Source organism: Diadema antillarum, unplaced genomic scaffold (assembly GCF_040938485.1).
Source record: "Diadema antillarum isolate AM-2024a unplaced genomic scaffold, OU_Dant_1.0 scf00000179, whole genome shotgun sequence".
NCBI classification, from domain to species: Eukaryota; Metazoa; Echinodermata; class Echinoidea; order Diadematoida; family Diadematidae; genus Diadema; species Diadema antillarum.
In genome coordinates, this window is record NW_027271068.1 from 204,879 (window position 1) to 232,165 (window position 27,287).

The window sequence follows — 27,287 nt, forward strand, 5'->3', positions numbered from 1 at the left end:
TTTTGTTCACCACAAGAAGATTCCTCCCCCCCCCCCCCAAAAAAAAAAAAAGTATCAGCCTCAGGTCAAAATTACTTCTCTTTATCAAAATGTTCTTTGACCTTCCATTGCAGGTCATATGTCATGCTCAGGGGCTTGGTTCCCCTTGATTATAACAGGCAAAAGTAAAAGAGGCTCATGGAGGCTCACAGCACTGATTGTGGGGTTCGTCAGACATGTCCCCACAGTCGTTATCGACGTCGCAGACCCAGGCCTCCGGAATGCAGAAACCATTGTCGCAGGTAAAGTAGCCCTCTGCACAACTGGTGCTACGAGCACCTGAGAAGACAAACAAAAAAGTTCTCTCTAGCTTTCTTTACCCTCCTGTAAATGATTCCTAATTAAGATATTGATGACCATTATTCTTTTCTTAGTCATGCTTACAGAAGAACTCTTCCAGTAGGCCGTTTTCATGGGAAAAAAAATCCAGGAACTACACAGATATGCAATTTTCATTTGAGATAGTACTGGTTGTGAAAATGTGAAAACAAGGAAAACTGTAAAAATCCCCTTACTTTCGTTATTTTGCATCTGATTTCAATGAAACATCCACAAAATTGTGTTTATCTAAATTCATATAAGCCAGCCTGGCTGTCGGTGTAATTGCACATTGAGCAGCAAAAATAAGAGCACGATGAGAGGTTAGAAACAAACAGCCAATGAAATGAAACTAATTAAAGTTCCAGGCTGTTGCTAAAGTCTAGCTCACCACACATTTCATCATCTTCATCCTCGCCGTCTGGGCAGTCTCTGGTGAGGTCGCACACCCTGGTCCGAGAGATGCAGCGACCGCTGTCACACCTGAACTCAAAATCTTGGCACTCCTCCACTGCAGGGAGAAAGCCGCGGAAGCGGAGAGAATGAGACTACATCATTTTCCAACACCCAATGCATTGCTTTCAATTCAATTCAATTCAATGCAAGTGATTTTATTTCCACATAAAGTAATACAAAGCAATAAACATAACACTTACATGAGTACATAGTATTTTAAGAAACTTTGAATCACATAAGTTTCAACAAAACATGGATACAATTATAATAATATCAACTTTCTTTTTAGGTAAATATACAAGTGACCAATACAATTTTATTTTGTAACTCTATATGGAAAAGTGGAATTCACAAGAGAAGCATAGCTTGTAAAATTTGTGAATCACTCTAAGAGATGAGGGCATCTCAAGATCCGTCAAGGACTCCATGTATGATATTTTGATATTATGATGTCAGGTGCACACAAACAAGAAGAAAGGACTACAAGTATGACAAGGACAAGAACAAAAGTAGGGACGGAACAGGCAGGAAATCAAACTAAATTGCACATTCAAGAATCGGGTTCAGTCAATCTTGCCTTAATACTAGGTGACCTTGCACAAGTCAAGCTTGGAAGTTACGCTGTTCACAAAATTGATTAAGGGCAGATGGACGAAAGGACAGACGGACAGACGGACAACCCAAAAACATAATGCCTCTGGGTACACTTCATGGCAGAGGCATAAAACAGAAATACTCTATTTTATAAAATATTCACAATGAATAGTAGAAATTATAACAAAGAAATGTGAAAAGCACCACAGCAAAAAACAAAAACAAAACAAACAAAAACAAAAAGGCTTCTGTGACTAGATGGCATAGAATGAGAGGCTAAAGGGATGGTACAGTATTGGTGGAGATGAGAATTGGGCTTTAAACTTTTTGTGAGATACCAAGAAAACACCTATGAAATAGTACAGAGCATGCCATTTCAAGAGGAATTCAAAGTTTATTTGATGAAAATCGGATGTGGAATGACTGAAACATCCAAAAACAAACTAAAACAAAGCGATCGTAATAAAAAGTGGGTTGCACACTTTATCAGAATCACTCTGTTTTGGATATCTCATCCATTTCAAAAACCAATTTTCATCAAATAAACATTGCCTACATGCTCTTTTATATTTCATAAGAAGTTTCTCATTATCTCACCAAAAAAAAAAAAAAAAAGTTTGAAACTTGAAATTAGGTCTCAATCAAAACTATATGATCAATTTAATGGTTTTCACACTCACCGCATGTTTGCTCATCGCTGCCATCTGCACAGTCAAATTCTCCATCACATAACCAGAACACGGGAATGCATTGGGGTGTTCCAATATTGCACTGGAACAGGTTGGATGGGCACAATCTTGTTGCTATGGTAAAGAGGTGAAGAGATTAAAAAAAAAAAACATTCATGGCTCATTTTCTGGTTTCATCTCTTCTCATATAATTATGTAACAGTCAAATCAACAAAAACACCACACAGATACAACATACAACTGTTTCTGTATATCAATATAAAATATGCTAAATGAAATTAGATATAAACATAAAACAGAAAATAATGGGACAAAAAAATATCAGAGAACGACATGTACGAATATAGGTAATAGGAAATTCAAAAAGTTTGAATGAGGAAAAACCTACTGTGATATTAGAAGCTCACAGAACACTTGAAACACTACTATTTCTTTCTTCATTGACAAAACATCCCCCTAGGGGTATTAAACATGCATAAATATGATATCAATAGGCATCAACAGAAGACTGTAAATTTAAGGTAATTTATACTTCTGAATTTTCTTTCAGGCTGAACAACTATCTTTGGTAGATATTGAGGTGAGTTGCCACTAATGTCTACCAGTGATTATTTATCACATGGACAAGAAGCACCAAAAAGAAAATGGAAGACAATGAGGAAAACAAAAATTACCAAGTGGTACCCTGTCAGATACCTGAGTTTAAATGTCAATTTTGAATTTCCAGATTTTGATATTAATGTGGTAGAATGATAAACCAAGAATCTTCTCTATGACATTGATGTATGATCCTGTGGCCTTGGCATATGTCTGTGCACTTGGAGTACTCGAAGCATTCTTCAAAGGGATTAAGGTGTGGGGAAACTATGCAATGGGAAGGTTGATGTGACTTGAATTGATTTGAATTGAATTGAATTGATCTTCATTCCCTTCCCATGGGGTACATCCAAAATCCATGATTGGCACAGGTCTGCTAAAAGAGAATTGCTCGTTACCAAATACACGTGTATGTGCACTAATTTAATAAGCTACATCGCGTGCTGCATATACATGTAGACCTGTATGCAATTCATTACAGAGATTCCCAAATATATCTGAGTTGGGCCACTGCCTGCCAATTCACTATAGCTTCCCAATGTTTCTGTCCCTTAACATGGCCTTCAGGTTTGCTCAAATATGTTCAAATTTGCTTGAATTGTTCACATCAACATTGATAGGGCATAGAAGACAAATCCATTAAGGATGCTTACGACAATTCCTTTCGTCTTCCCCGTATAGGCAGTCGTCGAATCCGTTGCACTGTTCGTACCACGCTATGCACTTGCCGTCAATGGGGCAGTGGAACTGGCGGCCGATGCAACTCTCCGTGCACGTTCTCCCGTCCGCCTGCATCTCGTAGTTGTCCGGACAGAGGCAGGCAGATGCCCCGCCCCCGGCTGCGATCACGCACAGGTGGGAACATCCTCCATTGTCGTTGCCACAAGGGTTGATCAAACCTGGGGGGGGGGGGGGGGGGGGTTGGAGGGTTACTGTAGATTCAAGACCCAGCCAGTATACACTACATTCTGGACTAAGGTGTAATGCATTAGGCAATGATACCCTACACTGAACATGATGTTTAAATCATGTAGAAAATCATCCAGGGACTGGAATGTTACATGTGTATATTTCTTTCTGCACCTTAGCACTTTAAACAAAGAAAGAAAACTAGATTTTTTACACTTAAGCAGACGTAATGGAGCAAAAGAGACCCCAAAACTTACTGCTGTCTTGCCGTAGGGAGTGGTAGACCGTGATGTCCATCGGACGGTGGACGGTTTCAATGAGTTCAATCTCGTCCTGACCGGTCAGTTTGTTGGCCCGGTACACCTTCTTAACATTCCACTCAGTCCAGTAAACGCTGTCCTCGAAAACTGAGATGCTGAATGGATGGGCGATGCGATGGTAGGAGTCGTCGTTTGCGAGTTCCCTGATGTTACTCCCATCCAAGTCCGCGAATCTTCAGGGGAAAGACACAAAGACGTCCAAGTTTTCAGCTTATACTATTTTAGTCCAGGTCAATAGATATGCAATCAGCTAAAAGCTGCTTGTCAACAATGCCACAGGATATAAAAAATTACGGTATATACTATAACCATAATTACAAACAAAGACACTTTCAAATATAGAAGAAAAAATGAATATACTGTGAAATCAACCATATATCATCAATAAAACACTAAAACTTAATTCAAGAATTTCAATGTCTACAAAATCAGGCTAATCAAAGTCATTCATGTATGCACATTACCCTTCATGTTCTGCCATATTACAATTAGAATGCGATGTAAAATTGCAGAACCCTGTAAAGATGAATACCATATTCAAATTTGACACATAAAAGCTGAACATACCCATTCAAGCTGAAAAATGCAAAAGATTCCTACTATGTGTGTGTGTGTGTGTGTGTGTGTGGGGGGGGGGGGGGGGGGGTACTGTGGACACCTCCCTACCATGCCTGCCCCCATGGTCTAAAGTTTCCATGCATTCCCCACTCTAAACTCTCATCCACTAGATGTTAGCAGCCCTGCAAACAGCCACTTACTGATTCGTACTTATCACTAGGAAACCAATGGCATGAACTCCACAGAGCTCACATGCATGTACCTTACCTCCCTAAGCCCTCCCCTTCTCTCCTTCCCCCCCCCCCACCCCACCCCACTGCAGCTTACATGATGTGGTCTAGATGGGCATCGGTCCAGTAGATCCGGTCTGCTGAGTAGTCCACGGAGATTCCATTTGGCCAGGCGATGTTGGAGTCATGGATCTCCATAGCGTTGGTCCCATCCATCCCCATGCGACCAATGTACGCCCTCAGCCCCCAGTCTGTCCAGTACATGTTTCTTTGTAGGGCATAGGAGAGAGAGAGAGAACATTAGTCTCTGCAGGGTTAAAGGAATCATATATTTATGTTTGAGACCTAATTTCAGGTTTCTAACACCTTTTTTGGGGGTGAGATGATGTTATGTTACACAACAGTTCATTAGTACATAGCTTGCATGGATGCAAGTGGATCGAAAGGACGTAAATCTACAAAAGGAGGTAGTGTACCGTAACACTCACCCATGTTTTGGATCCACTGCCACGCCCCTGACTTCAAACAGGTTGTCCCGCTTGAGCACCCGACGGCTGGAGCCATCCAGCTCCGCCACTTCCAGGACCCTCCTTGGCCGGTCAGACCAGTACAGCTTCCTGGATGGACCAAAACGGAGGCGACATTGACCCAAATCAGATGAGAAAGATAAAATACAACTGTACATGTATTTAACCTTCACATATTAAAGCAGAAGCCCTCTTCACAAAAGTCAGACTTACATGGCAAGCCGCATCGCGTGAGTTCACTACGACACAAACAGATTCAAAATAGATTGCTATTATTTGGTGCCACTTCATTTCTTTTCTGGCTGCAAACATTGCAAATTCGATTATTTTAGTGGCTTGTGCATGTATCAGTTTTAATAGCATAATACATGTATGAATGTCACAGGTCATATGACATTTTCCATTTCAATCTACAAAATAAATTGCTTCTTTGTCAGGTCATTTTACTTTCTAGAAACAAGTTGCTTACAGAGGGAAACTCACAAAGAATATGTATTCATCAGAACATTGACACATATGGCTAAAGCTGAAGTTTGTGGACATTGCACTCAAATGATATGCATTCAGGAGACAGCTTAGGTGACCCTTAGCTGAATGAGACAGGTGGTTTTTATACACATCCTTTCTCTGCTGAGGTGTTGGCAGCTGTTGATAACATGAAGACAAATTTGACAGAGCTTTACAATTTACACATTACATATTGTCTCAATCTAATGGCACTGAAGCACATACTCAGCAGTAATAAGTCAGTGAAATTCAAAGCAAGAATGCAAATTCTGTGCAAAGAAATTTTGCACGTACCGAGCAACCCAGTCCACGGCTAAACCCTCCACACTGCTGGCATCTCTCTCAATGATTGGTTCCTTGTTCCGACCATCACGGTCTACACGGATTATAGAATCTGCAATGACATCGGACAGATAGATTCGATTCTCGCGGCTGTCGAAGTCAATGGCCACGGCAAAGTCGAAGTCCTGTGCGACAATGCTGTTCATGTTATCAGCCTGCAAGGTGTCAAACTGCCTCACGTAGTACCGGTTCGATATCAACAGAAACGGATCTTCGTCTGCGGGGAACAATACGAACAAAACATCACACCACAGTCAAAACACATATTTCTGTTCACGGTATACCATTCAAGTGTAAGAAAAAATAAATTTGTTGCATATTTCTATACCTGGTATGCAATCCCCAACTAACAAAATTACACTTGTTCCATACTTCTGTTCATGGTACATACATGTGTGGTATATAACAGTATGCAACCTAGAACAAAGCAAAATACATATGTTGTGTCCCTATTTCCAATGAAGCAAAACGCTTTGATTCTGGACAAGGCAATTTCTAGAAATTTAAGATAACCATGCATACAGACCTATAGACTTCACAAGTTTGTCACTTTACAAATATATTCCTAATATATAATATATACATATAATAAATAATATTCCTAACAGTAGAAGTCACTGATGTACATGATGCAAGTAACGATTCATATCTCATTACTTCATTAGTTAATCAAAAACGGTGATGGCAAATTACGCCCTGGAATAAATGCCCATGAATCAATACCTACCCTGACTTGTTGACCGGATACAGCTGCCACCTGTAGACAAGGTGTAACCTGTAATACAGGCACAGGCATACGACCCCTGTGTGTTTGTACAAGTCTGACTGCAAACCTCCGGAGTTTCTGCACATTCATTAATATCTGCGAACACAAACACAAATGCCACCACGAAAAGAAAACAAAAATAGAAGCAATGTATACACAAATGAAGACTTATCAAAGGACAACTATAAAATTGCTGATTGCATTTTGCCAAATGATTTTTAAGATAATATTTTCAGCTTGCCTTGGGCTCATAACCTTCCACACTTTCACCATGACTTTGACCGCTACATTTGACAAAAGCTATGTGACCTGATCTTTACCTAAAGGTTCAATTATCAGCCAAATGTAACCAATGTGTCACATAAATAAAGAAGAAAGCTATATTGTAGGACACTGTGATCAAGAAACATCACAGATAGACAGCAGAATAAATGCATGGATCAATTAAAAATGCATGAATGAATGAGTGGACCTTCGTAGAAAAATATACAAACAGATGAAGAATTTAACAAATGCATGTGTGTAAATACTGTCTAAAGAGAGAGAGTGCAAATACGTTCATGAATGAACAAAGTGAACTAAATGACATACACAAGCATGCATCCATGCTTGCAAGAAAGCTTGCAAGAAATAATTGAACAAACAGAAAAGAAAAAAAAAATGATGTAAACAAATAGAAATTCCTATCTAAACATGTGCACGCATTCATGCTTGGAAGAAAGCTCCAAGAAATACCTGAACATACTGCACAGTACAATTGTATGCAGTTATGCATGAACGGATGAAAGAAAGAAAAAAAAAGAAAGATGCAAATACAAAAAAAAAAAACACCATAGAAATTACTGTACCTACACCAATAAAAGAATTGATAGTACATCTCATATCAGACAAGACAAAGTTCCCAACATGTTTTAACAAATCGCTTACCAACACATGTCCTGCTATCAGGGCCCAATTGGAATCCTGGGGTTGTACACTGGCACTCAAACCCAGTCGGCAAGTCCACACAAGATTCCGAGCAGGGGTTGTTCAAACATTCATTAATTCCTGTAGTCACCACAGTGGGTGGGATGTAGAAAGAAATAAAGAAAAAGAAAACTTGTATCAACACTCCACAACAAAAGAAATTACAAGAGAAAAGTATTTGTATTAAAACCACTTATACACCATGATTTCATTTTTCTGACCATTTTCTGACCATTGACCATAGTCCCTGGTAGAGAAAGGATTAATCGAAAAGACCATGTGATATTTAGAATGTACATTTTCATTTCAAAAACAATTTTTCTTAACAAAAAATTTTTCACAACAAACTTCATGGCAAAACAAGAAACAAATTTACTAATGCATTTTGGCATTGAAAATCTAGACCTGAGGTAGCTACACACCTCAAATGATTCCAGACATGGCACAGAAGTCAAGAGAAATCATGTAATGAAAAGAATTATGGTCTATTGCACGCAACTTGAAGACAGGACATCCAAACTGCCATTGTGTCTGCAAACCTACCACAATATCTCTCGTCGCTTCCATCCTCACAGTGGATGGCATTGTCACACACATTGGAGTTTGGAATACACCTGACATCATCGCATAGGAATTGGTCACTCTGGCATTCAGCTGCATGAAGATTAATAACAAAAGAGGGTATTATGTGTATGTGTATGTCATATGATCAAACAAGACAAGGGACTTTATGATACATAAAGTCCAAGAATCCATGAACATTACATCATAATGCATCAAAATGATTGTCTCTATATTACAGGTTTACACCATAAGAATACTGGTACAGTAAAGTATTATATTTCCAAACAATGACTTGATAAATATAATGCATACAAAAATACAATTGCCTCTTCAAACCTTTATATGTTGTCAATATCTCTATTCTTTTTGATGGGAAGAATTTATAATCTGAGTTGGGTGTGATCTCACTCACAACTGATCCAAAAATGTGTATATGTACTGTAACATCAATGGTATCTTCAATAGCCACGGTCACACTGGCAAAATATCACATAAATTCAGGTTTGAGTTTCTTCAGTTTGTCTCCCTCTACAAATGAAAATTTGTTAAGATCGCAACTGCTGATCTGTAAATCAACAAACACATAAATTGTTTAAGATTAAGTTTTCCCAGTGTAACAGCAAACTTCCTGCAAAATTTCCCAATCAAAGTAGGGAATCTCCCAGACCCCCACCACTTTCTTGATCATGAATCAAAAGTGGGTAGATTTATAAGCATTCTCCCAAATATTGGATATACAATAATAGCGTTCTTGTGTTTCTTATTGTGAACATTTAACTGAAAATGAAAATCTAAAATCTAAAATTGATACTATAATGTAGATGAGATGTAGCTCTACAGATGTGATACCAATAACTCAACACCCTCAAAATCGTGATAACGCCCCTCTGGTTCTCATCCTATGATATGATCTGTTATTACTTTCATATCTACTGTAGATAGGGTACCTACTTTTAAAAGAAAAATTCACATGCGAACTGATATGAAGCCTTGCTTAAAATGCTAATCATGTATAAATGTTTTGAGTGATTAGTCCTTTCTATTTTCTTTTTTTCCTCTCTGATTTCATGGTCATGAATGAATGTAACAAGTTTCATACTTTTTTTCTCTGGGATATTCATTGCATACGATTGTGCATTGTTTCTCAATTTGATATGAGCACAGAGGAAAAACAGTGCTTAAATCTCGATCGCCATATTCTGCCCATGTGAATGCACGACAATATCATTACTGATTATAAAGCATTGATGATGATACTCATGATGATAATGATAACAATAATATAAGAAAACAATATCATCATTATTATTTACGATACTTAAAAACCATGATTACAATCTTAATGATGATAATTACAAAGGAGTAATTTTCTTTCATCATAGGATTCTCCTTTTTGAACTCACGACAATTTCTCTCGTCAGAACCGTCATGGCAGTCTTCTGACCCATCGCACCGAAATGCATCCAGCACGCATGCGCCATTCCCACACCGGAACTCTGTTGTCGCATCACAGTCTCGGTAATCTGAAAGGAGACACCCGACTTTAATGATGGACGCCTTTTGCGTGTTTGTATATATATTAGTGACTTTGTGAAAAGAAATAACACATGACTGCCTTGCTTGGATGTCAGACAGGTAATAGTAATATAACAGATTACCGTATAAGCGGATATTTTCGCCAGGGTTTAATCACAGTTGGACTGCAAATTTAACAGCACCAGAAAATGTCAACATGCACTATTAAAAAATAGTGCGCTTATGAAGGCCTCTGTGTCGATTAGCGAAAACAACATCTCGCAAAAATGTCCATGACCTCCTCATTCGTGAAATATCTGTGAGTGAAAATAATAGCGTATAGAGTAGGTTGTTTCTGAGGAAATTCGTGAATACATCATGTAAAAGATCATGTATTCATGAGAAGAACGGGAAGGAAATGACTAGATTGTGAGGTGTGAGATGTTGGTGTCGGTGTTTTGTGTTGTGGTGATGAGTCCTAATGATGTTTGGAGGAAAGGAATATAGGAAAGATTGACAGAATGATTAAATCTCAGCTGCAGCCATATGAACAGTTTGATCGCAAAATGAGGGATAATATAGTATTGGTTGAGGTGAGGATTCAGCTTTCAACTTTTGCTAAAGACTTAGGAACCCACTCTATGAAATGCTAAGAAGCATACAATTCTAGGAAGAATACAAAGTTTATTTGATAAAAATTAGTTCTGAAAGGGCTGAGACATCCCAAATCATAGTAAAACAAAGCAATACTAATGAAAGGTGGGTTTCACCTTTTATTGGGATCACTTTGCTTTCGATATCTAAGCCATTTCAAAACCAATTTCATCAAACTTTGAATTTCTCTTCAAATTTACATGCTCTTTCCTATTTCATGAGAAATTTTTCATTATCTCACACAAACGCACAAAAAAAGTTGGAAACCTGAAGCCCCATCTCAACCAGAACTATACAATCCCTTTAACTCCATTGATGTCAAAATGAGATACTTGTGATTAAAACTGACAAAAACAAAGATATTGATAAGAAAATATTGGCTACTTATGATCATATTAACTTAACGAATATACTTCAAGAATATTATTACTTGTTATTGTAAGAAGGTTTTATTTTCAGAGGTGTGAGAGGACTTGCAGATAAAATCTGAAAAAAAAAAAAATCTGAACTTAAGAAAGGAAGGTCTGAAGTGCATTAAAGTGTGAAGATTCGAATGCATTTGAATAGCGAAAAAGTTTGAAAAGTGGGTTTTGGGCAGATTAAAAAAAAAATTTGAACTCTCACACTCCTGTATTTTGGTACAGTGTATATCTGATGATGGAAACACATTAAAATGTTTAAAAGTGACACTGTGTTGAGTGAAATCTTGTAACGCATGATATACATGTACATGTACATGTACATTCCCCCGTTTCAGCAGAGCCAAAAAAGTCCGGCCTGCTAAGGGATAAGTAGACACATGAAATAGGTCTAAACATGTGCACATATCAGCTGCATTGTATCCACTCACCACAACTCCCTGGCTCATCGGATGCGTCGCCGCAGTCGTTGTAATGATCACATCGATAGGCTGCCAGTATGCAGAGTCCGTTATCACACGTGAACTCGTTTGCCCCGCACGCCTCCTGTGCACCTGGTGACATATTTGGCAGGAAAACCTAGTGTAAGACACTATAAGTTACACACACACATACACACACATACACACACACACACACACAATATATGTATATACCTCTACCCCAATACAGGTTGGTTGAAAGCAACCAGATATTATAACGACATCATATCAATTATCAGATTTCATAATAAATAAGAAATTCCTTAACATTTTGTTTTTTGTGTGTGTGATAATTTTAAAATGCAATTTTTTTTTTGATGAAACTTCAGGTATTTTTTCCTTTCCTTTAAAGAGCATAAAGTTATATTTCATCTCGAGGGAGACCCAGAGTCCTTGCTGGCTTACCACAGCTGTCCTCCTCATCGTCTGCGTATTCGCACTGTGCCACCCCATCACACTTCTCCGTGTTCGGAATGCAGCGGGCCCCGTCGAAGCGCTTGACCAGACAGGTGTAGTAACCTTCCCGACACATGTGATCACCTGGCAAAGGAAGCAGCAGGGAGGGGATAGAAACCTTTACTGTTAAGACGTCAAAATACTTGCCTAAATGTTACACATGCAGAACAATTAACCTGAATGTTCCACAAAGAGGACAATTTTTTTTTCTTTCTTTTTTTTTTACGAACTATTCCAGTGATATATCTCAAGTTCAAACAAAATCACAATTCTTGCATTACACTGTGCACCCCGTATACATTTTTTAAAGTGTCTTTATTTTGCAAGTCAATCAATATTCACCAATTCAAAAAATATTAACTTTAATAGGTGGTCATGGAAACCCTCCAAAAATACTTACAATATATTGCCTCCTGTAATACAAACATTTGTATGTAGGCCTACTGTCTCCAGGGTTAGAAAGCAACAATCTTTCTCTTCAAATGCTGACAGTACTTTCTCATTGCTTCCATATGATTCTTGGTCACAAATTCAACCACTTGTGATATTGACTTACAATTCAACTTTTACAGAATATCATACTTGTGAAATATATGGTGCATGCAGTATCTTATCAGCATTCTGCTTAAGGCAATATGACTGCAAGCACTCCTTGAACCAATCAATCCATTTTGAACTATTAGTGACAAGTTGTATTACACAAGGCAAAAATTTATAATGATAATGATAATGATAATAATAATAATAATAATAATAATAATAATAATAATAATAATAATAATAATAATGAAAATAATAATAATAATAATAATAATAATAATAATAATGATACATACATATAATGTACATCAGAGACTCCAACCCAAAGCACCTTCTGATCTGGAGATTCTCCCGCCTGAAACCCCTAGCAAACGGGAGACTCCAACTTGATGTGTGCGAAGCGCGAAGTTCCTAGGGTTCTAGATGCTCTCTTGTGCTATCTGAGGCTTATTTTTTCAACATATGATAGAAATAAGTAAGAAATCCCTTCCAACGGGAGACAAAGAGCCAGGGCGGGAGAAATTAAATCTCAAATGGGAGAACGGGAGATTTTGCAAAAATGGGTTTTCGGCGGGAGATCTCCCGTCGAAAACGGGAGAGTTGGAGTCTCTGGTACATACATACAAATTCTATATCATTTTCCATTCTGATTAAATACTCAAGGCACTTTACACCAATTAAAGCAAACAGACTAAAAATACATACCGTAAAAGAAGAAGATAAAAAAAAGTAGAAATGAAAGTTTGTCTTCAAAGCACACTGTCAAAGAAATAGGATTGAATGATAAATGACTATGGAATATGCCTCTCGTTATAACTCAAGTCAAACAGCATCAATTTCACTGGCCATTGGCCATCCTACAGAATATGTCAGTGGCAATGACGTGTCTTTTGTGCAGAGAGTGACATGACATACTGCAGTCGTCCAGTTCGTCTGAACCATCTTGGCAGTCATTGGTGCCATCACAAACTTTCAGGTCAGATATGCACCGTCGGCTGGTATTGCACTGAAAATGGAACTCTGGACACTGCCATGGAGCAGTAGCTGAAAGAAAAATGAAATATTCTCAGAATATCACTACATATCATAAATATAGATTTTAGGTCCATTCACATAGCAGTCACCCTTTTGAAGGAACTGGCTTCGAAGTTAAGGGTCTATTAAAGTGCTCTTTCTCATAATCATCTTCGTTGAGTGTGTTACAAACAGAGTGTAATGAAAATTCATGCTAGACTCTGTGAAGGGATACAGATTTTTGATAAAACCGAGTGCACTCATTTACAACATTATTTCCATGATTGTGTAAAATACCTGGTACCATTCCCCACAACACTTCTCCTTTATGCCATAAACATCAACAACAATCATATCACAAGATTGAATAGAATTTGAATCAAATGCTCTTAAAATGTTATACGCACTATTAAAAACTATTGACTTGTCAGAAAATGGAAGGAAAAAAGGCAGGAGGAATACTATTCCCTGTCTACATAATACCCTTCATATGAAACATTCAGAATCTCTTTCTCACAAACATATAGGCCTACATAATATATGTTGAATGTACAGTTGTAAGGTATGTTCAATTCAACAATAACATTTTCCTCTGGTGGTTTAGGTTTTGAAATTTGAAATTTTGGTTGCCAAAAATAGAAATGTATTGGCCCGAAATAAAAGGAAACATCACAATCCATTTAGTGTCTTTGTTAATTGCCAAATCAGGCCACCAAAAGACAACCTTTGTGGAATTTGGTGGCCCTCTATCACATTTTAGTGGCCCAAGTCTACCAGGCCACTGATAATGTTCAGCCCTGATATCATGTACATGTCCTGGTACAATGTATGTAAGGACATACCCTGTACATGCATATTATATGTTTTGTATTTATTTATCCTGACTGTGTTTGTAGGAATATAAGATCAAACTGACCAGTACAGTAGGCGGGTTCATCAGAGTTGTCGTCGCAGTTCTGGAGTCCATCACAAAGGCTTTCACCAGACAAACATCTTGTGTTGCCGTCGACAACGCACTTGATAAATGAGTCTGGGCAATCAGTTCTCTCTGTGGAGTGGAAACCAAGAAAAAAAAAACCCAATGAAAAATGGCATGGCTGATAAACTTAGTATGCCATGAAAACAAACTTATGACACGTTCAGACTCTAAACCAATATAAGTAAAAGATTAGGTGCTACTACAAGTATCTGATGCATAACTATACCTCCTCTTCAGCCCTATAATACATGTATTACCAGTACTTATATGAACATGTATTAAGACACAGATTAAGGTAGAAAAGTACAATGTACCTACTTTAACCCTAATCTACCTGGGCTATTTAGCGAGCTTGAATTCCTGGGGGGGGGGGGGGGGGGGGCATTATGGCCCCCCCTTCAGATTTCGGCCATTGATCGCGCGATCACCGCAAAATTTTGCATGAACATAAAGCCGGATGTAATCTACAAGACTGTTAGGTTAAATTTTCAAAAAATTTGCATTTTCTATTTTAAATTAATTAATTATGCAAATTTATACAAAAACCTCATTTTTGTCTGTAATTGGCTTATAAAAGCTTAGGGAATGCTGATTTTTGGTGTAAATATTCCTGGTGACATTCAGAACATTTGTGCATAAAAAAATTCAGTATCAAAATTAATTTCTTATGTTTTTTATTGTTTTATCAATTCTTTATGTATTTCCTTGTTTTCGAACTTTTGTTTTTGTTGTTTTTTTAAGCGGAATTTGTCATACACATTTTTTGAAGCATAATTATACTAAAATAAATTGATTTCAGCCATTAAAATAAAAAATATGAATCTTTATATGAATTAATTGAAAAAACACAATTTGTATTGACTTTGTACACAAAATCACGTTTTTGAGCAATTTTGGAGTTAACGAAAATTTTTTGAAGGGGCTAGCTTCGGAACGGTATGCCCGGGTGCAACAAATTTGGTCTCAAAAGTTGCGCGAGACTTGAAAGTAAAAAGTCAGCGAGCAGCGCGGTCAAAAAATTTTGCACGCCGGAATGGTCATGGAATTCGTCGAGGGGGGGCCATTATGGCCCCCCCCCCCCCAGGTAAGTTAGGGTTAAGACCAGTCAAATTGGCACTTTCCTGCAAGACACACATGTACTTCACCTTAAAATTTTCAGGCATATTTTTTCACAAAATCACAATTTGCAAACACACCAAGGTATGGTTAAAGGGTGTGTAGTTCTGGCTGAGGTTTTAACGTTTTGCGAGATATTCAGAAACCACTCTATGAGATGTCAAAGAGCATGCAATTCTAAGGGGTATCAAAAGTTTATTTGATGAAAATCGGTTTTGAAATGGCTGATATATCCAAAAACAAGGTGAAACAAAGAGATCCTAATAAAAGGCGTGGCCTGTCGCCTTTTATTATTATCACTTTTTGGGATATCTCAGCCATTTGAAAACCAATTTTCATCAAATAAACGTTGAATCCTTTTTAAAATTACAATGTACATGCTCTTTCATATTTCATAAGAGGTTTCTCATTATCTCACTTAGGAATGTTCAAAACATGAATCCCCACCTCAACCAGTCTGTACATCCCCTTTAAACTCATCTATGGAACCACATCAGTAGGGACGACCAATTGTACATGTAGATGTAATACAGGAAATGGAATCAAAAGCTTGGGCATGTACATAATATGTACCTTAACCTGTTGAAGACTAGTCCCGCGTATACTCAGGCAGGTGTCTATGGGAAATGCGTGTTGTTATTAGCAAAAACAGTTCGTTCTCAACAGGTTTATGTACAAAAAAGATGCATGATACCTGTAAATTGCAGACATGAACTGAAATTAAATGACAACTAATATATGGTGCACTTTTTTACTGATTCACAAATTGGCAAATATTGCAACAGCAATGCAAGATGTTTAAGCTTTCAATTTCCCACTGCAATCACAGCTTTTGAAGTTTTGGCACTAGGAATAAAATAAGATTAAGTATTTGTGTGAATGCACAATGGGCTTGATGGTGTGTTGTTGATGTGTTGATGTAACAATTATAGCATGACCTGCTACACTGTGTAGCTGCACTATATGGCTCTGGGGTGAAAGAGTGGGGGGGGGGGGGGGGGTGGCGGCAAGTGACCGAAATCATGATTTTTCTCATTACTGAATGACCCCATTAAATACAGAGGAAGCAAGGAGATCATGCTCCAGTTTGCAATTTGTCCAAGTCATTGCTTCGGGCAGCTTTTTTGCACGGTTTGTTGCCTAGCAACTTTAAAACTGACGTCCCATGCTCTAATGTTACAATTTTCAGCCGCAGTCTGAATGGCCCTACATCAGTGGAACTGAAAAGTTGAAACAGAGCGTTGAGTACTCACGACAGTAATCTGAATCTTCATCTGAATTATCGTAGCAGTCGTCATTTCCATCACATCTCATGGAGGGTGATATGCAGATATTGTTCCCAGATGCTGGGCAGCGTACGTAATCTACTCTACAATCAGTTAACAGTGTATCTGCAAAGAGAGAAGAGAATATATAGGTGAAAAGGGGTGTACGGTAACTAATGTTGTAATCTTAGGACTGCTCAATGATTGATAGTATTTGTTGATGTTTTTCATGCATACTTGCACACACTGTTGAACAGTAAAAACAAACAAACAAAAAACAAGTACCTGCGAGCTGTTACACTACTTAAGCTCCAAAATCAATCCTAAATTCAATTCAGCTGATCATAGAGACAATTTGAGGATTAATTAGTCCTCGAATGGCAGAAATAAGAAACATTTACTACTTTCACCAATAAGCCATTTTGTAATAATATCTTGTGCACACCTTGCCATGTTCTACATACATACAAATCTTGAATACGATGTATCCTTCCCAACTCGATCTGAATCTGTCCCAACTTTGGGTTAATTGTTTGGCTTGATAGATGTATAGTGCCCATGTTAAGTGAAACAAGGCCGTAGAATGTTCTTCAAACACTGTTCAAAACAGTACTTCAATGCTTCTATATACTGTACTTTAAAAAGAAATATTTACCATTTACACATGTACTTTAAATCAACCTTTTTGACCAAAAATATATAACTGTTTTCAGGCCCACTTGAAAACAACCCTGGGATGCATTTTTTTTTTTTTTTTTTTTTTTTTTTTTGGGGGGGGGGGGGGGGGGGGGGGGTAGGATTTGTGATGCAGTGTCACACGTAATCTTCATTATAAAAATTCAAATCCACAATGACCATTACAAATTTGTACAGGGAATTGATTCCTGCAGCATGTACTTGTATAGTTCACAGGAAATCATATATTTGCATTTATGTGCACAATGGAAGATTAAACGAGAACTTACCGTTTGAAGTTTAATATTAATTTTATGAGTAATTGGAGGGTGAGATTACGTCATATATGAGATCCCGCTAGTGCGCGCGCCACTCAATATTAGAAGCAAGAATGTGACCACTGATGTAGGAAGATAACGAGAGATTAAGTTACCGTTTGAAATTTGGGGGAGGGTGAGGTGGGACGTAATCTCACCCTCCAATTACTCATAAAATTAATATTAAACTTCAAACGGTAAGTTCTCGTTTAATCTTCCATTTTATATCGTAATTTCGTGAGAGATTACGTCATATATGAGATTTCAAAGCCAGTGGTTACATTCTCGAGGCAACCCCCCCGAAAAGGGGTAGGAAGCATACCTTACAAGAGGTTCCATTGCAAATCTCATTCAGGTTGAATGCTACAGAGATATTGTGTCTCCAAGAGTTCACAAGTTCAGGCAGTTCAAGACATGTCTGCCCAAATCTTAGGGCTTCACAGTCTATTTTTTGATAATTGTTTCTACAAAGGTTTTCTCAGCAGGACAGGGCTTGTTGTAGTACTTGCGAAAGGTTCTTTCGTTGGCCCAACCGGCTTGCGCAAGTATTTTAGATACTGGGAAATTTCCCTTATTGGCTGCGGAGGTAGACGCTGCCCGAGTAGAGTGCGCCTTGTAGATCTCTGTATCAATACCCGCAGCCTCCAAAACCTCCTTAATCCAGCGAGCGATTGTTTGAGATGATACCCTGTGATACGGTTTCTTGTAGCTAACAAAAAGGTACCGTTCACTAGCTCTGATTCTGCGGGTCCTGCTGATGTATTCCTGCAAGTACCTGACTACACAAAGTCTCCTGTCTGGCGGGTATGCCTGGAGCTTGACACTGTGTGAGTAATTTCCAGGCTTGCTCTGTTTTAGGAGATCATGAAGGTGAAAGGTGACTGCATTATCTCTTAACACCATACCATCCAAGCTTAGATAGTGTAATGATTGAATCCTTTGTGCTGAGATTAATGCAATAATCACACACAATTTAAGCGTCAATTTTTTCAGGTCCAAAATGTGCGCTGGGGACCAAGAACGAAGAAAATTGAAAACAAGGTTAACGTCCCACATTTCCATGTATCTAGGCTTGGGTGGGCGTAGCTGAAAGACTCCCTTCATAAACCTCTGGATAAAGGGATGGTTTCCAACTGTAAACATAGTATCTCGAAGAATCACAAATGAAGATAGAGCACTCCGTGCTAAGTTTATGACACTGTAACCTGCCCCTTTATCGAAGAAAATGTCACTCAGGAATTCCAGGATAGCTTGAACATCCGAGTACAAGTAGTTGCTGCATTTTTTGTCACAAAATGCTTTCCATTTGTTTATGTACACTGCATACTGTTTTTTAGTCCCTTTTCTCCAAGAGGAGGCCATTACAGCAGTTATCCGTGCATTCAATCCCGCATCTCTGAAGGGCTTGCACAGAACCTGCAAGCAAGAAGATCAATCTGAGTGTTTAGTGGGTGAGGAGTGTTAGAAACTGGCAATGTTAGTAAGGATTCACTCCTATGAATAACAAGTGGTTCCTCATTCATCATCCTGTTTAGGAGAGGAAACCATGGCTGGCTTGGCCATTTTGGGACTACTAGTATCCCAGTTGCATTATCAGATTTGATTTTTTGAATGCACTTAGCAACTAAGCAGAAAGGAGGAAATGCGTAAAAGTACCACTTTCCCCAATCGAGAGTAAAGGCATCAACAGCCTTGGCATGTGGGTCGGGCAACCATGTGACATAGTTCTCTACCTGCTTGTTAAGTCTGGAGGCAAATAGGTCTATTTCTGGTGTCCCAAAACGTATAGTTATTTCTTGGAAAACTGTGCGGTCAAGCATCCATTCTGTGCGGTCATTGAAAATTCTAGACATGCGGTCTGCCTCCACATTCAGCTTTCCTGGCAAGTGTGCTGCAGTGACCCAAATTTTACGAGTTTCGCACCACTGCCAAATCTCTCGGGCTGCCCGATCACAGTCAAAGGATTTAATGCCTCCCATGTTGTTAATGTACGCAACAGCAGTACTGTTATCTAGCCGTAACAAAACATGAATGTTTTGTGAATTAGAACAGAAGGACTTGAGTCCCATGCCAGCAGCCAGGGTCTCCAGATAATTAATCTTATTCTCCCTGGCTTTTTGCAGCTCGTCTTCATTCCATCTACCCCCTGTATGGGTGGTATGATCAGATGCCCCCCAGCCTTTGCCACTGGCATCCGTGCACAATTCGAGCATAGGTTTAGGGTGTCGTAAGGGTGAGAAAGTAGACTGCACATTGTCTGTCCACCATTGCAGCTCTTGTTTTGCTTCCAAAGATAGGCTCATTTTTCTGTCAAAATGCCCCTTATTCATTTTGAGTGCTTTGATTTTGTCCCTTTCTAAAGCCCTGTAATAGAGCTGTCCATACTGGACTGCGGGAAATGATGCTACCATTTTCCCGATAATTCTAGCCACCTGCCTGATACTGGGGTTTGCCATTTGCATAAGTTCAGTGCACAAGGACTGTATTTCCTCTGATTTGTTATCAGGCAGTCGAATTGTCATGGCCTGAGTATTGAGAATGAAACCAAGAAATTGTATTTCTTGAGTGGGGCATAGTACTGATTTTTCTGGGTGTACCAAGAACCCAAGTTGTGCAAGGATGCTAGTGGTTTCAAAAACCGTTTGCAATGTTTGATTCTCACTTTCTCCAATAATGAGTACATCGTCAAGGTATCCAATTACTACATGCCCTTGCTCTCTCAGTAATGTGAATACAGGTTTCAGTAGTTTAGTGAATAACCTTGGCGCCGTGCTCAGGCCATTAGGCAGTACTTTGAATTGCCAAAGTTGATTTTTCCAGGAGAACTTTAAGAACTTCCTGCGTGTTGGGTGCACAGGTACTGTATAGTACGCGTCCCGAAGGTCGACTGAAGCTAAGAAGCTATTTTCTGAAATGAGTTCAATAGCAGTATGGATATTTTCCATCTTAAAATGCTGGTACTGGAGATATTTGTTGAGATCAGACAGGTCTAGGATAACGCGTGTACCCCCGTCTTTTTTAGGCCGTGTAAAAATATTAGACACGAATTCTCCAGTTTCCATCTGGCACGGTTCGATTACTCCCTTGTCATGGAGTTTAGAAATTTCAAGATCAATATCAGCCTCTTCGGCTTTATCACACCGAAAAAGGTAAGGGGGTTTAGTTCTAGATGGTGCACCCATCTCTTTACTGAATTCAAGCCTGTAACCACTTACAGCATTTAGCACATGTGGGTCTGAAGTAATTTTGCGCCACTTTGGGAGGAATTGCTTCAGTCGACCTCCTACCATAGGTTCTACATTATTATGACATAGCTTTGCATAATCACTAGAATCAGATGTCATGTTTACCTCGTCAGTTGAACTGGAGGTTATCGTGCTCTCTTCATCCCTGAGCCCTGCTTGCTGCCGCAGTGCGGTTGGTGCTGGCTGGGATGTGTGAAGGTGTGGGGAGCCGACGGCTTCCCCCTCCCCTTGGGGCGCTGGCCTAAAAAAGCATGGCTGGTAGCTCCAGTCCACGGTCCTTTTGCACCTGTAGGCCTAGTGACATCACTTGTACTTGCACGAGAAGTAGTCCAGCCCGCGTCGCGGTACTGTTGGGGCAAATTTGAGCTTCCTGATGTAATCTTGCTCCTGCCCTTGCCATATGCACTCCTGCCATAGTCATATGGGCTGAAACGCTGCTTTTTGTACTGTCTGCTATGCTCACTCCTGAGGACACCCTCAGTTGCTTTTTGTTCATCTCTTATGTCTTTCATTTGACTTCCCAGGTCGTCACCAAAAAGGAATTTGGAGACCGGGGTAGAGGGCTTGCAGAGATGCTGGAATTGATAACCAATGTCTGGTTTCATGAATTCCTTACGCAAGGAATTTAGCTCGAAATTCGCACTGCACAGAAGTGCTAGTGCATCTTGTTGCTGTTCAGTGATATCCTGTGCCGACACTGTATGTATGTAGGCATTGATGCCTCTCGTGAGATTCTTTTGGAGTCTCTGAAATTTGAGGTCTCGTGTCTTTGAAAAGGCAGGTAGCCCATTCCAGATTCTTTGGTTGACTTTCGGCACATCCACCAGCTCACAGTTGCTGGGAATGGGGTATTTAGTGATCGTTTCATCTACCACTTTGGGCTCGAGCTGGTGGGTCAGAAGGTAGGCTGTAGACTTAGCAATTTCTGGGTCAATGGGGGGACCAACTTCCTCAGCCACAGCAAATTTGGCTGCAATGTTTGGCACTTTCTCCACTACAGAAGGGGGAACTTCGCCTTCTTCAATATCAAATTTGTCATCACGACTATCCCCTTGACCTGGTTGGATAATCACAGAGTTTTCATCCATATCTCGGCCCAGAAATGGTGCCGCATATTCATCATCATAATGGCAGTCAGTATCTGCCGAGTCTGAAGGGGAGTATTCAGAACGAGTCCTGATACTCTTTCCATTGCCACCGCCTTCACGGGCTGGTGTCTGCTTTGCCGACTGTGCCTCCACAAATTGAACAACCACAGCTAATTGGCCTTCAAGCTTGCCGAGTCTATCTTCCAAAGTTGAAACTTTAGAGGCCAGTTTGGCAGGTGGTTTCACTGTTTTGTTTGCACCGGTACTACCGCTAGGGTTAGCACTGCTTGTTGTAGTAGTACTATTACTAGTACCTGCCTTGCCGGCTCTAGTAGGCGTTTTACCTTTGGCTGTCGCAGTTTTCTGCTTGCACTCTTGTGCGTGCTGGTCTCCGCGACCCCCGCCGGTGGCTGCCGGGGACGCGACTGCTGTCAGCAGCGGTGGTGCGGCTGCGCCGCCCACGTTTGGAACGTTGGTCGAAGACATAAATTCCGTCGCTGTTCAGCTGAAGAATGATCGTTAAAACCAGAAAAACCTGGCAAAACCTCCCGTTGAGGTAACTTTCGCTATTACGTCGATCCAACTCGAACGAAAACTTGAATATTCAAGTGCAATTCCGGCGAATTTTCCGAGCACAGAAATTCGCGTGTTAGCAAGATGGCGGCGACTAACGAATTGAGTGGCGCGCGCACTAGCGGGATCTCATATATGACGTAATCTCTCACGAAATTACGATATAAAATAACATATTCATGCATGAAATTCCTCTAACAGACAATAAACAAACAAACACAACAGACAGGTCACTCTGGAAGTTAGTACTTATCACTATTAAAGCATTAAAATGAATACATATGGAAATTAATATCATTTGAATTACAATTTGTAAGGCACGCTCAAACAGATATTACATCATCTTTTTGATAAAATAATGTTCTCCACTGTTGTGGGATGAATTTGCATGCTCATGGAGAGAAGGTCTTTGCTCTACCGAAGGGTTGAAGAAGACATTGTGACACCAACCTGGACAGTTAAATTCATCGTCGGGTGTGGTCGGGCAGTCCGGCACCCCATCGCACCTGGAGTCAAGGCTGACACAGCCCCCTGAGGGGCATGTAAACTGGTCCTGCGTGCACACATCCTGTGAGTGGGCTGTGAACCAAGATACAAAAAGAGTCATGGTCAATTATAAAGAGTACAAGTAAATCCATCTTATTTCTACAGGTTGACTCTCACCACTGCAAATTGACAGAATGGAATACAGTTTTCATTCAGAAGGATTTTATGCTGAACTACAAGATTTGTACCATGGTACGGTATTTTTGGCAGTTTACTAATCAATATCGACACTGCACCGGTATCTATTCAGTTTTATTTCAACAGGGTAGCCCCATCAGTAGGCAGGTAGTGTTCTTCCAGGGAGGCCCTAAATACATAAAATTAAACAGTTAACTAGACAATGACATTTACACAAACTATAACATACTAATCAGACAAGCTGTAGTATTTCAAACTTTGCATGAAAGATGCCTGTAAGATTTCAGTGTGAATCATAATCACAAAATACCATCAATCAATCATACACCACATATTCTCATGTAACATATATTTATAATTCCTGTCTTCTCCCCACAGTGCTGTTTGCAATTGTATGATGTGAAGGTATACTACACATACATACACATACAGTACACTTACTGTATGTTATATTGGTTCATGGATCAACAAAACTCTCATCATAACCAAGTAAAATTTTAGGCCCCATAATCATTAGCTATATTATCTCAGCATACTTCAATGTTCCGCTATCAACAAAATTTCTGTAAAGAAATCTGCCGGTACCAAAACATTGTCCAAACAGGAGTATAATGTAATGATCACAATCACCAGATCAAAAGCACACACAAAACAAAAACAAAAACAAAAAAACAAGAGTAAAGTTCTGTGCCACCAAGAGGCTCAAAGAACTAAATCATCACTACAGGTATTGCTACAGTTTGAGGCATTAATACATCCATGGAAATTTATCAGATTACAACTATAAGATACAATAATAAAATAGACTTTGTAATCATGTGCTACACTGTAACTTAACTCTCCCTTTTATAATCTCAAGGATTTTAGAGCTCTAGCAGCCAACTCCAATGAAAGATTCTGCTTTTAGATCTAACATGTAAATACAGTACTTTCTATGATGTTTTGGCCCTCCTACTGATTGTGCAAAGGAAGTTTGACAATGGAAGCATGCAGGTCCACCCACAATGCAAATTATGCATTGAAAAGGTGAGAAGGGAACCTTCACTACACTGCATGGGATCTCTACAAATGTAGCCAACAGGTCCATACATCAGAGATATACACAACATCAAAAGAATTTCGTGAAACTTTGAACTTCATTTATTATGATGAAAGTATAAACTTTGTACATTCTTCTACTCATTACTGACATAGAGTGAATTAAGTAATGTACATGCATATTACAGTGTATGTATTCCTTGTCCTTCTGAAAGAGGTACATGTACATTACACATAAAGTACTGTATGTCAAGTCATCTCATTAGGCTAGAAAGTTTTAAGTTTTAAAGGGACTGTGCAGTACTGGTTGAGGTGAGGATTTAGGTTTTTAACATTTTTTGGTGAGATAATGAGAAACATGTTTCCCACATGTTTGTTAATTTACAGATCAGAAGTTGTGATCACATAAGCTTTTGATTCCCCTTAGAATTGTAAGCTCTTTAACATTTCATAGAGTGGTTTCTAAATATCTTGCAAAATGTTACAAGCTGAATTATTACCTCAACCAGTACTTTACAGTCCCTTTAAGTCCACTGTTAATATAAATGTGCAGTGTAGATTGAGCGAATGCAGCAATATCACTAGGACACATCAGTGATACATCAGTTTGTGGAAAATCAGACTATTCACTCAAAAGTTATGAATATTTAAAGTTTCTGCAGTCAATGGTAGATGAGAAGACTAGGGTTAGATATCACACAAATACAAAGATATAAAGAAGATATAAAATGATTTCCACATAAGTTTTCCTCTTTTTTTGAAAAAAAAACAACACATTCCCTTGACTTGTTACTGATGTACACGTATATGTGAAAGGGTAATATTATCCCCCTGCCTTCTGAAAGAGGCAAGTCAAGTGCTCTTTTGATATGAAAGTTAAATATGTTGAGTTTCTATACTTTCTTTATACCTTTCTATGCATGTGACATCACAAGCTGTAGTAGTCTCATCTAGTGATGGTGGCACTGAAACTTCAAAAATTAATAACTTTTTAATGGATTGTCTGATTTTCCTCAAACTTTCACTGATGTATTCTACTAATATTGCTGCATTCTCTCAATCCATAGATGTAGTTTAAGGTAAACTTGTTCTTTAAGACATTTTCTTTAAAATGTGTATTAATTATTGCAGTCCTCCTGTACTAACATCACAAATTGTTGCAATCTTCTAATATCAAGTGAAGATGGTACATGGATTTCACCAAAACTTTTAAAATTCATAACTTTTGAATAGTTAAAAAAAGTCTACATTTTCTTACTGTAAGATGTCACTTAACGTGTTCAATTTAATAAAATCTAGTCCAAGTATGTATATATGCCCATGATTTTCTGTCATGGCTATTACTATATAACACTGATTACAGTAGTTGGTGCTTAATAAGTCAAAGTACACGTATGTACGCTGTACATGTATACAATAGGATAATTTGTCAATCAACTGCAATAAATCACATATCGGTATGTGTTCTACTAATACAGTGTATTTCTGCATTTGCTGATATATACAATGTACATTGTACACTGTATGTGTATTTATATTTGGGGTTAATTTCCCTGAAGGGAAACCACATCGCAGCCAAACCAAGAACTGGTGTTTATTAATGCACTGTTTGGATCAAAACGCACTCCATTTCTCCTTGCTTTCTTCCAGTTAATTCAAAAAAGAAAAAAAACTGCTATACCCTGTATAGTAGACCAGCCAAACCTCAAAAAGGCTCTAGATAAGGATTCGACGGCATTTTTTGTTAATGCTCCGTTCTCATACTGAAAGTCTTGCAAAAATACTAAGGAATAGCGTACGGCCGGATGTCACGCGCGTTTTTGCCGAAAAATGTCATTTTTAGCACAAAATTCAGAAGCATGTCAAAAATCACGATTTTTATTTTTTGCTTGCATTCAATTGATATTTGAAAGATCATGAGTTTCAATTGTCCCTTTTAATGAAATTGCAATTTAAATGTGTTTCCTTAGCAATTTAAAAAGTCATTTTGTACAGCCATATATGGGGCTCTCAAATGTTTGGGTGTTGTTTTCTCGAAATAATATTCACAGATTAATTAACGTTCTGCAAAGTTTGCTTTTCCAAGCTAATTAGATGATCTTCCAAAAGTAATTTAATGTTTTATAAAACTACAAGTGCTTCTTTAATTGAATGTGCAAATATTATTTCTAGTTTTCTTGAAGAAATCTTTACTTTTAATCAAAACTCTGAACTTGCAGGAACTCAGAAAATGCATTTTCGAGCATTTTCCAGTAGCCCCGCGCAGCTTGTGTGCGCGCGAATACTTAATACGTGTGCGTACCGCGTACGTCTACCCCTACGAGCTAGCTACAGGTGAAATCTCTCGCGCGAGCTAGAGCTGCATGTTTCGGTCGTTGAGTTGGAAACGTGGTGACTGGAAAAGGGACTATTTCCTTCGAATGTAAGTAACTTAGTAATTAAATACATAGTTCTTTATTGCACTGCATAACGAAACTTAAAAATCTGTTTTGATCTAACAGTTAGATATACAACTTTCATCTGAGACTTGGTTAATATCAAGGTTCAAGCGCTAGTACTACGTTAGGCCGATGTCTTTAATTACTGTATTTCGCACCGATCCCGTGGGCGCGGGCATGCCTACCAACCCCCGGGCCGCCACCCGACCGTGCCGGCGGTGCTTGTTAGTGGAACACCGATTATTCCGTAAAGCACGTCTTGACGCGGTGCGAAAAGAGGCCTAACAAACATTAGGTATACGTCTAGATTTAGGTGTCTTGTTCGTTCGATCTAGGTTTGTAATCTATGGCCTCATCACATGCAGTTGGACTGAATCCTCGTCTACTGTTAGGTCTAATCTATCTAA

General features: G+C 38.9%; 1 pseudogene; it reads right to left on the reverse strand.

Moving 5' to 3' along the window:
* The window catches only part of LOC139722987 (low-density lipoprotein receptor-related protein-like), a 54,105-nt pseudogene extending 30,778 nt beyond the window's left edge, over positions 1 to 23,327 (reverse strand).
* Positions 23,328 to 27,287: the final 3,960 nt, after the last annotated feature.